General features: G+C 34.7%; 1 pseudogene; it reads right to left on the reverse strand.

Annotated features, from left to right (window-relative positions):
* Nucleotides 1-9,333: 9,333 nt before the first annotated feature.
* LOC140814131 (flavonoid 3'-monooxygenase CYP75B137-like) lies at nt 9,334-12,504 on the reverse strand (annotated as a pseudogene).
* Between the last annotated feature and the right edge of the window lie 559 nt (nt 12,505-13,063).

Genomic DNA, 13,063 nt, shown 5'->3' on the forward strand with positions numbered 1-13,063 from the left:
GGATTTTATAATTAAAAAGAAAAATAAGCTTTTTGACAATATTAAAATTTAATTAACATGTTCGATTTGAACGTGTCGGATAATTATATTCGTAAAATGTCCATTATTTTGTTCAACAAATTTATTCTACTATTTTTGGAATTAAAAAGACTTAATCTAAATATATTTTTGTTAGAATATTATAAATTTCAGAGTTTGACAATTATATCCGCAAGAGAGCTGAAAAACTAAACTGATCGAACAAATCGTAACCGGAAGAAGATGACATAAAACTCAGTAAACGAACCGATATTTAGAACTGAAGATTTTGATTAACTGAACTGGAAGAATATTCATTAACTGAAGTATCTCAAACTGAAATAATATCAGTTTGAACTGAAATCTCCAGCTGAACTGATCCGCCTGATCAATTGACTCCTGATCGGTTAGACACGACATCAGTTGTAGTATCAGCTGACAGACTGACAGTCCGTACAAAAGCAAAACAGATGTAACAGAACAAAACAATCTGATATCTAGTACCACTGTCAAATAAAGTCAACATATTGAACTAAACGACGATTCAACGAATGTTTGTCATTAAATTCATTCAATGTGACCGTTGAGATCAAAGACTATATATAGCTGATCAACTCTGTTGAAGAGGGTTGGTGAACATACTGAACACACTATCGTCAATCATCAATCAGTTCCGATACTCTCTTCGAGTACTTTCTAAATCTAAAATTTTACGCTCTTCTTTTCATTGTATTAATTCGTAGTATTCAGGCTACTTGTTAAAAGCGAATCAGTTATTTTCTATAAGGAATTTGAAAATTTAAGAGTTTCAGTTTGATAGTGTATAAGTCCAAGTGAAGTGGGTTATTACAATATGTTGTAAATACATCAAATTCTTTTAGTGAAAAACATATCATTGGGATTGAAGGGGTGACGTGACGTAGGAGCATTTGAAGACTTCGAAGATCCATAAAATTCGTGTGTTCTAGTTTATTATCCATTAAGTTTTTGCAATATCATACACTCAGTATTCAATCTATATTTCAATCAATTTCCACACTATTATTAGTTGACTGATTTATATCGGAAAACAAGATTTCAGGATCAGTCAAATAAAAGACTGATTCATACTTAAAAAGATTTCAAAAAGCCTGAGTATTTATTCAACCTCCTTCTAAAAATTCTGACTATATTAACTGATCATATCAAGTGGAATCAGAGCGGTTAATCTTGTCTTGATTACTCTCACGATCAAACTGATAATCATGTCGTCATTTAAAACATTTCTCATGTTCTCCAGAGAAGAGTGACGATTGGAAGATTAGAATGCAAGCTCATTTAGCTGCTCAAGACGATAACATGTGGTATGTCATTACTGACGGATCCATGAAGATTATGAAAGTCAAGGTGTTGTTCTTACTGATGGAGCATCACATCGTATAGAAAAGACAAAAGATGATTGGACTTCAGAAGATAAAAGAAAGGCCAACTTGGACAATGTTTCCAAGGATATATTGTACAAGACACTCGATAAAAACACTTTCAGTAAAATCAAAATATGTAAATCATGTAAGAAAAATTGAGAAAAGCTGATCCTGTTATGTGAAGAAATGGGAAAACAAAGGAAAACAAACTTTCACTTGCTGTTCAAAAGTTCGATAACATCAAGATGAAAGCTGGAGAATCAATTACTAGATTTGATGAAAGAATAAGCTACATTATAAACGAACTGAATGCACTAGGAAGAGTGCACTCAAACAAAGAGATTGCATTAAAACTAATGTGTGGCCTTCCCAAAGAAAAGGATGTGAAAACTATGGCCACGAGAGAATCAAAAGATCTGAACAAGGTGGAGCTACATGATCTATTTGCAGATTAAAAGCCTACGAGTTCGAAATGCAAACCAGAGAAGGAGAACCAGTAATTCCATTAGTTACAACTGCTCTAAGTGCACTGAATATGTACCAACAGTTTCAGTTGAGAAGTCAGCTGAACAACTAAGCAATGATGCAATGTCATTGTTTATAAAGAAATTCGGGAAATTTATGATAAAGAAACAAGGTCATTTCCAGATAAACTATAATAGAAATGAATAAAAAGAGGAACCAAATGCGTGCTTCAACAGTGGAAAGATTGGTCATTTCATTGCTGATTGTCCAAAACCGAAAAAGGACATAAGAAAATCAGTTGAAAATGGTAAAAAAAACTCTTCGAGCACAGAAGACAATTCATCCTCCAGATAAAAGCATGAAGTACTGGTAGCTAAATAAAATAAGTCAAAGTGGGCTGAAACTAATAGCGAAGCATCTGAGACAGAGAGCTCAAGCAGCTCAAGTGTTGAAGAAAAAGTGATATGCCTTATGGCTGATGATGCTGAGCTGGAGTCCAACAGTGATCAGATATTTGATTTTAGCTCTACAGATTTTACACGAGAAGAAATTATTTTTATATTGCACGATATGGTTAATGAATACTGCAAGATAGCTATCTTCTTTGAAGAGACTAATGCTAAGAAAAATGATCCCTCAGATGACACAACTGATTGTCTTAAATCAGCTGAGAGCCTAAATTTCAAAGAGGAGATTGGTAAGCTGACATCTGAAAAGAATGAAAGCAATTTTTTTATTCAGCAGCTGAGATCAGAAAACTCTAGGCTGACTGAAGTAATTCGAGCTTGGAACAAGTCATCAATCACGCTGATTGAAATGCAAGGGTCACAAAAATCAGTTGGAGATAAGACCGATCTGGGCTTCAATAACCAAAATGAACATTCAATTAGTGGTACTATGCTAAAATTTAATACCTTTGTTAAATTGTCATCCCTTAAATCCAACTAAAGTATAGCATGCAACCTAATTTTCTCTAAGTTCTTTATTATCTCAATCAATTCTACTAACCAATTCAACATTTCATGCAATAGAAGCAACATAAAAATGTTAAACAACTAGGTTACCGGTGATCAGAGTAGTGTTTGGCTCTGCCTATGCCACCTCAGTATGGATAACATAAGCTCTGCTAACAGTTGGTCCTTTCTTCTCTGGGCAGTCAAGGGCTTTATGTCATTCCTCCTTGCAAATGAAGCACTTATATGTTCTCCACATGCACTTGCCATAGGGGTGCATTTTCTTGTCGATCCTCGTGAGTATCATCTTGAGGCTTGATGACTGAGCTTTTCGAAACTTGAGGTGGCACAACCCTTTGCAAGAACGTTGCTCTAATATCAATTAAAATGTTTACTATTCATTTTTCTTTAAGATATACTAAAATTTTTTTCCTCCCTTTAAAAAACCTTTCGGCCGAAATGCATACATATATAAATATATTTACTTTGCACTATATAAAATAAACCAACCAACAATTATTTAAAAATCCAAAAGAATGTCATGCAAAACGTAAAATCGTAAATCGTCAAACTAAACCTAAAACTAACATTTTCAAAATAATTCATCCACTTTTAAATCCTCTAAAAAACAAGTCAAAAGCATAAAGTAATAAAATCCATCAAAATCTTTGAAAATCGTACTAACGTGGAAACTAACAAAAGTCATCGGGTTAAGTGCATCATCAGCCCAGCCAGTTCAACCATCAAGTCGTGCATCCTCATCAAATTTATTCTCACATGCATCATTTACACCTAGTGAGTCTATTGACTCAGAAAACCTTAACCGTTAGAACAAGTAATACATATATATCCATAAATAACAGTGAAAAATAGTTTTAATAGAATAGCTTTTCATGAACATGCATAACTTTAAACTTTTTTCCTTTTATCATATCCTTTCTCTTTCATCATATACATATACGTATATGTTTCCCTTTTGTTGAATTTAGATCATTAACCGTGACTTTTCTATCAGTTGTAGGTCGATGGATCCATCTATGTATAATCATGGAACCAAGAGACGGGGACATCAGTGATACTTTCACCCGTCAACTGAGCATTGACCTTACATATAATCATATCCTTTCGTATTCATTTTTGTATTAGTCACAATCAAGTCTCCTTCAATCTTCTCATTATATCCATCACTTATAAAAATTCATGCATATAACATTTTTTTTAAATCAACCATGCAACACGTCTTTTAGCATTATCGTTTTTCATCATAAAATGCCATAATCTTTCAAAATAAAGATTTTAACATTCATTTCAGCATTCAGGTCACTGTCGTCTAACATTTTTCAGGTGTAAAATGATCGTTTTACCTCTGAAACCCGAACTTTCCCAATTTACCCTTAGACCTTGAAACGATGACTCGAATCCATCCAAACTTAATATAACACCTTAAAGTACATCCATAAATATTTCTTAGACGTAAACTTAAGCTCTTCAACTAATTTCTCAATTCATTTTAAAATTGAACCTACATCCCGATTTTAACTCGAATTAACTCGAAACTTAACCAAACTTTACCAAATTTAAACTATATCTTATCAACATCTAACTAACCCTTTTCAACCCAATTCAAGACACTTAAGACCCTCGAAGATGTCTAGATAGCTGTTGGAATTTTCTCCTCTTTCTTTTTGAAACCCTAGCATCCACCATCTTCCACCCTTCGAACCTAGACCCTAACCACCATGTCCAGACCCTAACCAACCATCCTAGGACCTAGATCGAATCCTTAGCTAACTGTTGGACCAAGTTATACAGGACTTACGCGAACATCCCTCAACCCGTGAATCTACAAGACTTGCGCGTCCTACTCTCACAGCTTCATCACTAGCCCTTGCACCAGCCTTCCCTCAAACTATCTTGGACTATGTGTAGCGTATCGTACTTTTAAACATACTTAAAATTTGCGAAAATAAAAAATTCTTAAATAATAAATTCTCATTCAAAATGCCACATAATTAAAATGCTTGAACAAATATTTGAAATTGTAAACAACTTGCAACAAGTACTTGTTTAAAACATCATAAAGTAAATTCCTTAAAAATCAGAGTAAATGAAATAACATGCATAAAAATCCTTGAAAACTTTGGCGGTCCTTGAGTTAGTCCACTGCATAGTCCGAGCCAGCTCACTGATCCCCGCCTCTCGTCTCCTCATACTCGTCCGCACCTACATCGATCAAGTCTAGTGAGTCTAAAGACTCAACATGTATAAATTGAGAATAAGTAATAATACGTAATAAAATCAACATGATTTAAAGTAGCACATACGTAACTTAACTTTGAACATACTTACACAAGCATAGACGTGCCTTCATTGCATAAACATTTTCATAAACGTACTGTATCATACATACTTAAACATACGTAATCATCATCATTTTGCGTAGAGATATGTTTCAAAGCAAATGACCCATAACATAGTGCGCCTGATCAGACTAAACCACAGTAATGGACTGGCAGGGATGTCCACTACCACATACCTAAGATCCCCGACCATACTTTACTAGGTGGATTGGTCCCTGGTCATACTTTACCACTTTCCAATCCTGACCAAAACTCGGTCATACTTTACCGGGTTGGAAAGGTCCTTGCACATTTTTTCCGGCTTCCAAACCAGTTCATAGGTCACAAGACAATTAGCATACCTCAAAAACATAAACTATTTTCTTTTGCACGTCAAACATACTTACATAGCATTGAAGGATTCGTTGAATCATGCTTGGGGCTACTGCTGTACATACATACTAGTACATTATTTCAACAACTTAAAATTTCATAACTTAACTGTACCAAACAAACTCACCACCAAAGTAATTAAATAACTTATGACTTTCTAGACCACTCGGGACTTGACCACGTTTAATCAACATACTAAACCACGACTCGAACCCCCAAACAATCTTGACATGGAGTATGAAATTTCCCAAGCAATGGAAGACACGGACCTCACCTAAACCATAGTCCAATGTTCCCTATTCAAACTTCATAAAGTCTATTCTAACCCTCACTAAGCTTGGACATAACAACGTATTAGTACCCAAAGGAAGCAATAACAACTGAACTCGAAGCCCAAAATACCTGAACCAGCTCCAAAGCTGCAGTTCTCCTCGTGTAGAGCTGCGGCTCTAACCTTGTGCGAACTCAACCCAAAAATGTCGCTTTCGACCCATTCACTTCCTTATGCCTTCTAATGCAACCAAACTCGTACCGACTCAAAACGAGACACAGAAAGAAGACTGATCACAACACATGACACACCTAAATGCAGAAATGACCACTCGGCGATTCCCAACGAATCCTGCAACCAAATAACTCAAGAAACATGAAGAACATATTTTTAAAAACGTCTCAGTTTGAGCAGTCACACAAAAATGATCATAATTCACTCATTTCTTGTCGAAAAATTACGAATTTACTGTCAAATCGAAGGTATTGAAAAGTACTACGTTTTATATGTTGAAATTTTTTTCCAGAATTTCGACCGAAAATTCACAGTACTCAAAGTGACAACAGAATTGTTTTTGAGATCTAAAATTTTGATCCAAAATCGTTTCAAAATATTTTTGCTCAAACTTTTTCACAACATACATGGATTTTGCATACAATACGCATCAAAATACTTACTTTTAAAATATCGATGCAAAAATAAAAGAATATACATGCCTTTGAGATTAAACGCTCGAAGATGACGAATACCGACGCGGTGGTTCATGGGAGATGATCGGGAGACGATTGTTGCACGTTTTCTTGCTAAAAACAGAGAGCTTGCTGGAATTTTTCAGAGGAGAAGGTTGGCTGCTGGGATAACATAAGAACCCTAGATTTGTCTCTCAAATTAAATGAAACGTGTATGTGTGTGTTGTGTGTGCAGAACGTGTGTGTGTGTGTGTCTGTGCGTGAGTGAGTGTGTGTGTGTGTGTATGGAAAATTTGCTCAATAAATTACTTAACATGCTAATTAAATTACTAACACAATACTAACTTTACTACAATCCCCTAATTAAAAATTAGATACACATGTGATAAACTTTAAAATTTTAAAATCTTTAAATCACCTAATGAATTAAATTAGATTCTAAAATGCTGAAAATTTCATAAATCTTTTAAAATACCAAATTTTCTTGACTTGAAATAAAATACCACATTTTCATAAATCGCATAGATCATCACCGGTCTCTTTTCCCGATCATGCATCGAATGTTCGCCTGAAATATACAACTCAGCAAAACATTTAACGTGCATCGAATAAACATGTAATAATTTAAATAATGCAAAGATCACAAATCATGTTAAAATTAAATAAATAATTTAGCAATTTAAATAAACGCATGGGTTTTACGCGTACTGATTTTGGGCTCTACACAATGACTCAGCTCCCTTAGGACCACTGGACGTGCCCCAACAGCAGCCCACCGCCTGCCCCTTCAAGAGCCCTAAAATCAAAACCCTAGTTCTCCTCAACCCAAAAATTATGCAGCCCTAACCTTGCCTCAACCAGCCTTGAACCGTGGCCCCTAAGGACTCTTAAACACACTGAAATTCGTCCATTTTGATGACCCTACTATGGCATCCCTTTTGTGCATCATTAGCATGAATTTAAAAGCATGAAAACTCAAATTTTAACATGTATAAATACACATAGTATAGTATAAACAATTAGTGAAAGAAGATTAAGATGTGTCTTTGCGTATTACAAAAAACAATTCTTGACACGAGAGACGTTGGCGGATAGACGGGGAAGGAAGCTTGTTGCGTTTTTGTGCCTCAAAACCGACGTGAATATGCTAATGTGTGTTGTGTGTGTGGCCGAGAGCAACCCTAGGACCTAGAGCTTGGTGTGCGTGAGTTTTGTGTTGTAAATTAGGATTTAGAAATCAATATTTGGCATAAAATAATAAGGCGGAAAGCTTGACCTAAAAACCTTGGTATAATAGGCCCATTAGGCTTATTAGAAAGTAAGTAAAATATTTTTTTTAGGAAAGTTTTCAAAAATATAAGCTGAGTTCTCAAAAAGTCATTATTTTCGTTAAAAATTGAATACCGATTTAAAATACGACTCGAAGCGTAAAAACACTTGAACACACATCATTTTCAAAAATTTCATATAAAATATACTATATATTAAATAATTAAAAATAATCATTTAATAAAAATATTTTTCCTTTACGGTCCTCGGTCTCAGTTCCTCGATCGCGTCTCGAATACCCCTTAAAATAACATTCTAATAGAAAACCATATTTCAAACATGTAAAAATCTCTACCACATTTAATTAATGCAATTAAAATAATTTAATTAGGTTTTTCCTTTGTTCATAGATTCGCATGCAATTAGATTATGTTATCGTATTTTGGACCTTACAAAATGAGTATCGTTAGCTTGCTCTCTCCTTTGAGTAAGCTAAGCTACGCAAACAGATCCTACAAATGAAAAACTAAAATTAATTGTCCACAATCAGTTGAGATGTCGAATATCAAAAAGGAGATTTCTAAGCTGACAACGTAAAAGGATGAGAATTAATCCTTGATTCAGCAGTTGAAGTCCGAAAACTCAAGACTAATTGATCTGATTCAAGTATAGAACAAGTCATCACACAAGTTGACTAAAATTCAAGGTTTACAAAAATCAGTTGGGGACAAAACTGGTTTAGATTTTAACAGTGATGAACCTTCAACAAGCGGTACTATGCTAGAACTGAATACATGCAAAAGAGAAATGCATTTGCTTTGTTAAATTATTTATGGTACATGAACAACTTGAACCCAGTAAGCTGGTTGAAAAGCCGATTGAAAATATGAACAAAGATAAAAGGCACGGGATTAGACATAGTCCAAAGAGTTCAACTGATTCACACAGCTTGTCACCTAAGCAGTCCAGATATAACAAACAGAACTCTATGAATGACTATTACAGTCATTATCATAACGGTAAGTCTGTTCAAAAACAATATCGGACGAGCAATAAGACGAAAATAACTAAAACACTAAGCAAGATCAACAACAATTTATTAAGTGAATTACCTTGAGAAAATTGATGTGTTTCCCAAATGCTTAATTGCTTGTAAAATTTTGATTATTTCGATTACGATAGTAAGTACGGAACGAACTTGAGCATCCAAACTTTCTCCAATCAACTATATCACAAAAAATATTAAATATATTAGATATGAAATTAATTGATAAAGAAATTATCAAACAACTAAATTACACATTTTGGACCAACATTTTTAACTCTGAAACTATTAAATGAACTTTTTTTAGTAATCATTTAGGATAACTTCAATCAAATTATTCAATTATAGTATAAACATTTTGACTATTATGCATTGTTTGATTTTTTTTATATTTTCGTTAATATATAGATATAATTCGAAAAATTAAAAGAGACCACATTATGAATTATTGGTTTTTTTTAAGTTAAACCAAAAATTGTTAGGATCGATTGACTCAAATGATTTATTATTGTTAAAGTAAATTTACTAAAATAGAGTGTTGAACTAAAAGAGTGGAAAAGAAAATTGACAATAATAACACAACTCATTGCAGCTCTGTTTCCATGGCTGCAGCTTCCAAATCTCACTCATACAAGCCAGCATCAGCCAATCTCGGCGTCGCCACCGCAACCAAAGACATCCTCTTCTTCAACACGATCCCAAATTTCTCCTCCAAGTCCACCTTCTGACTATCTCCGGCCAAACTCCAATCAAAAGAATGAACCAACGAAGCAAGGGAGAACATGAACATCCTCTCCGCCATCGCCGTTCCAGCGCAGATCCTCCGTCCAGACCCGAATGGAAAGTAATGAAAATCATTCCCACTGTAATCCCACCTCCCATCGAGAAACCTCTCCGGACGAAACTCCGATGGGTTCTCCCATATATCCGGATCGCGGTGTATGGCCCAGACATTTATGAAAACTCGAGAGCCTTTGGGGATGGTGTAGCCGGAGACGGTGGAGTTTGAGCTGGGGCAGTGGGGGACTAAAGTGGGAGGGCTGGGTGAAGGCGTAGGGTTTCTTTCATGACAGCGTAGAGGTAAGGGAGATTGTGGACGTGTGATTCTTCGACGATGTTGTTTTTGCCGACAGTGGTTTCGAGTTCTTGCTGGGCTTTGCGGAGGATCTGGGGATGGGCCATCATCTCCGCCAAGGCAAACTCCACCGAGTTCGAAGTTGTCTCAGTGCCTCCGACCACCATGTCCTGCGTGTATACATACAAATTAAAAATACCATTTTGTCATAAAATTATCGGAGGATGAATTTGGACCACGATATTTGGATTTCTAAACATGGAGATTAGATGGAGAAAGTTTATTTGAAATCGAAGAAAAAACAGCATCCAGTTATGAGAAAAATTTAATACATTGATTAATACTAATAACGATAATTGAGAATAACGTCATGACAACATCGTAATTTTGATTCTGTTTATATCATCATTTTTGTGATTTTAGTTCACTGTATTGTGAACAATCAATAATAGTCTTGTATATTTTAATTGAGCATGTTTCTCATGAGATGATATCACGAATCTTTATATGTGAGACAAGTCAACCCTATCGATATTCACAATAAAAAATAATAATCTTAACATAAAAAGTAATATTTTTCATGGATAACTCAGATAAGAGATATGTTTCACAAAATACGACCTGAAACACCGTCTCATACAAGTTTTTGCTTCAATTTTTTGATAATGAAAATTTAATGTCATTTCGCAAGTATCGCTGATGTCACATTACATACCTCAACACTATGTTAGTTTTACATTTACACCATATCGGTAACACGTTAAAAAACGACTAAAAATGTATATAAAAAAATAAACTTAATACTGAAAATTTTGAAAACTAATAAGACAAAAATCACAAATATGGATATATGAGAAAAATTACAAATTTTCTTAATGATGTTATATATTTATTTGACATATTAACATTGAATACCTAACATTAAAAAAAAATATACTCGAAATCAAGCTGACTCAAAATTAATTTAGAGAGAATTCAGAATTCCCTTATAATCTATATAGAACTCGACTTAGAATTGGTTGATTAGTCTGATTTAACTCACCTTATACTTGGTACATATGTATGATCAACAAAAATTATTCATTTCCCTTTTGAAATGTTTATGTTATCTCAAGTTATTTCAAGTATAATATAGAAAAATCATATATATATATATATATATATATATATATATATATATATATATAAAACTTCAATAAATGATAATTATAGTCATAGTAACATACCATGAGTAAAGCTTTGAGATGGGTCATGGTGAAATCCACATTCGTATCTCTCAGCCTCAACATAACCTGAATTTAATTACAAAGTCCACCATTAATATAGGATGATTCTGTATTTTATATTTTAAATTAAAAATATAGGATTTTCGTATAAGATTTCTCGAGCTTTTTTTCCGGATGAAATGGGTCTAAACTCATCCTCCCAAAAATATATTTATTTTTAATATTGTATCTTCACATAAAACAATGATATTATTTAAATTGTAAAAAAAAAAAATTGAACTCGTTCCAATTAATTTCTTTAAAAAGAAATTTTTTTGTTTAAAAGAAAAAAAAGAAATTTTTTAAAAAAAATTACCTGCAAGAAATCATTGCATTCTTCAGTAGTCTCCTTCCCCAACCTCTCACCAATTATCCTCTCAAAAATCCCATCGAATCTCTTCACCAACACTTTCATCTTCTTCTGTATTCCCTGCAAGTCAAACCTCGCCAATGCCGGATAAAAATCCGACACGTTCGGCATCCCCAGCAGTGCCGTCATCTCCGTCACGGCCTGCCGGAACTCCGCCCCCAGCACCGCCCTCTGCTCTCCCTCCATCGTCCCGCCCCACATCATATTTGTGATCACATTCATCAGATTCAGAAACATCTGCTCCCCCACATTCACCGGCGCCCCCGCCTCCTCATACATGTACTTTATCATCTGCCGGAGCTCCTTCTTCCTCAAAGAATACACAGAATCCAACATGTGCTTACCTAGCATTTCCAGGACACACACTTTCCTCAGCATCCTCCATTCCGGGCCGTACGGGTTCCATACAATATCATTTCCGCCGTACGTAGCCTCCTTCCCCGCCACCGGAACGTCCCGATTCGCGAAAACGGTGTCCTGATCTCTGAGAACCTCTTTAGCCAAGGTGGGGGAGCTGATCACGATTCCCGTCCTGTTGCCAAGCTTCAGGGAATATATGGGCCCGTAGGTTCGAGCCAGATTCGTGAAGTATGTGTGCAGCTCCGGGTCGAGTGAGAGGAGGTTCCCGACGAGGGGAAGCCCCCTCGGCCCCGGCGGAAGTGGCTGAGTTTCCGTGATCGATTTCTTGAAGATTGAGAGGAGAAGCCACGATGTTCCGACAAGGGCGATTACCGTAAAAGTGATCAGCGGCCATTGATCCAGAGAGGAGAAGACAGGTTCTTGATCCATTTTAGCAATGAAATTTCAAGAACCAATAACCAAGAACCAAATATATTAGCAATTAATGGCTTAGATTCTCTTGATAACAGATGATAATGTATTGAATAATTGGAACTTTGGAATGATATGAACTTGTGACTGTGATTGATTAATCTGTCAGACTAGCTTTTTCGAAGGGTAAAATTGCGAAGCCAACAACGAATTTATCTAGCGAAATACGACGGAGCCGAATTCAAAAATATCTTGAGTGGATACTGTGCCAGATTTGACATTAATAAAAATGAATATTCGATTAAAATTATATTGAAAATTTCAAAATTGTTGAAAAATATATTTAAAATGTGTGTATTGAATATTTGAATGTTGAATATTTGAATGTTGAAAATAAGAGTTGTAAATATTGAAAATTAGTGTGTGATGATGTAGGTAATGATGTATTTTATTTTTGGATTATTTGTAAAGATTTCCTATAAATAGATCTCTCATTTGTGAAAAAAATCACAATTGAGTAGAGAGAAAAATATTATAAAGTGTGTAGTTTGGTAAATTTTGAGAGTTTGAGATTTTTATTTTTTACCATAAATTTTTACTTTTTCACAACACGTTATCAGCACGAATCTCTAAAAGTTCTACATACTTTTTCAAGCTCCAAACAGAAAAAAAATGTAACAAAAGTAATAATATTTATTTTACTGTTATTTATTTATTTGTATTTATTTAATATATAA

This window comes from Primulina eburnea, chromosome 15 (assembly GCF_022965805.1).
Source record: "Primulina eburnea isolate SZY01 chromosome 15, ASM2296580v1, whole genome shotgun sequence".
Classification (NCBI taxonomy): Eukaryota; Viridiplantae; Streptophyta; class Magnoliopsida; order Lamiales; family Gesneriaceae; genus Primulina; species Primulina eburnea.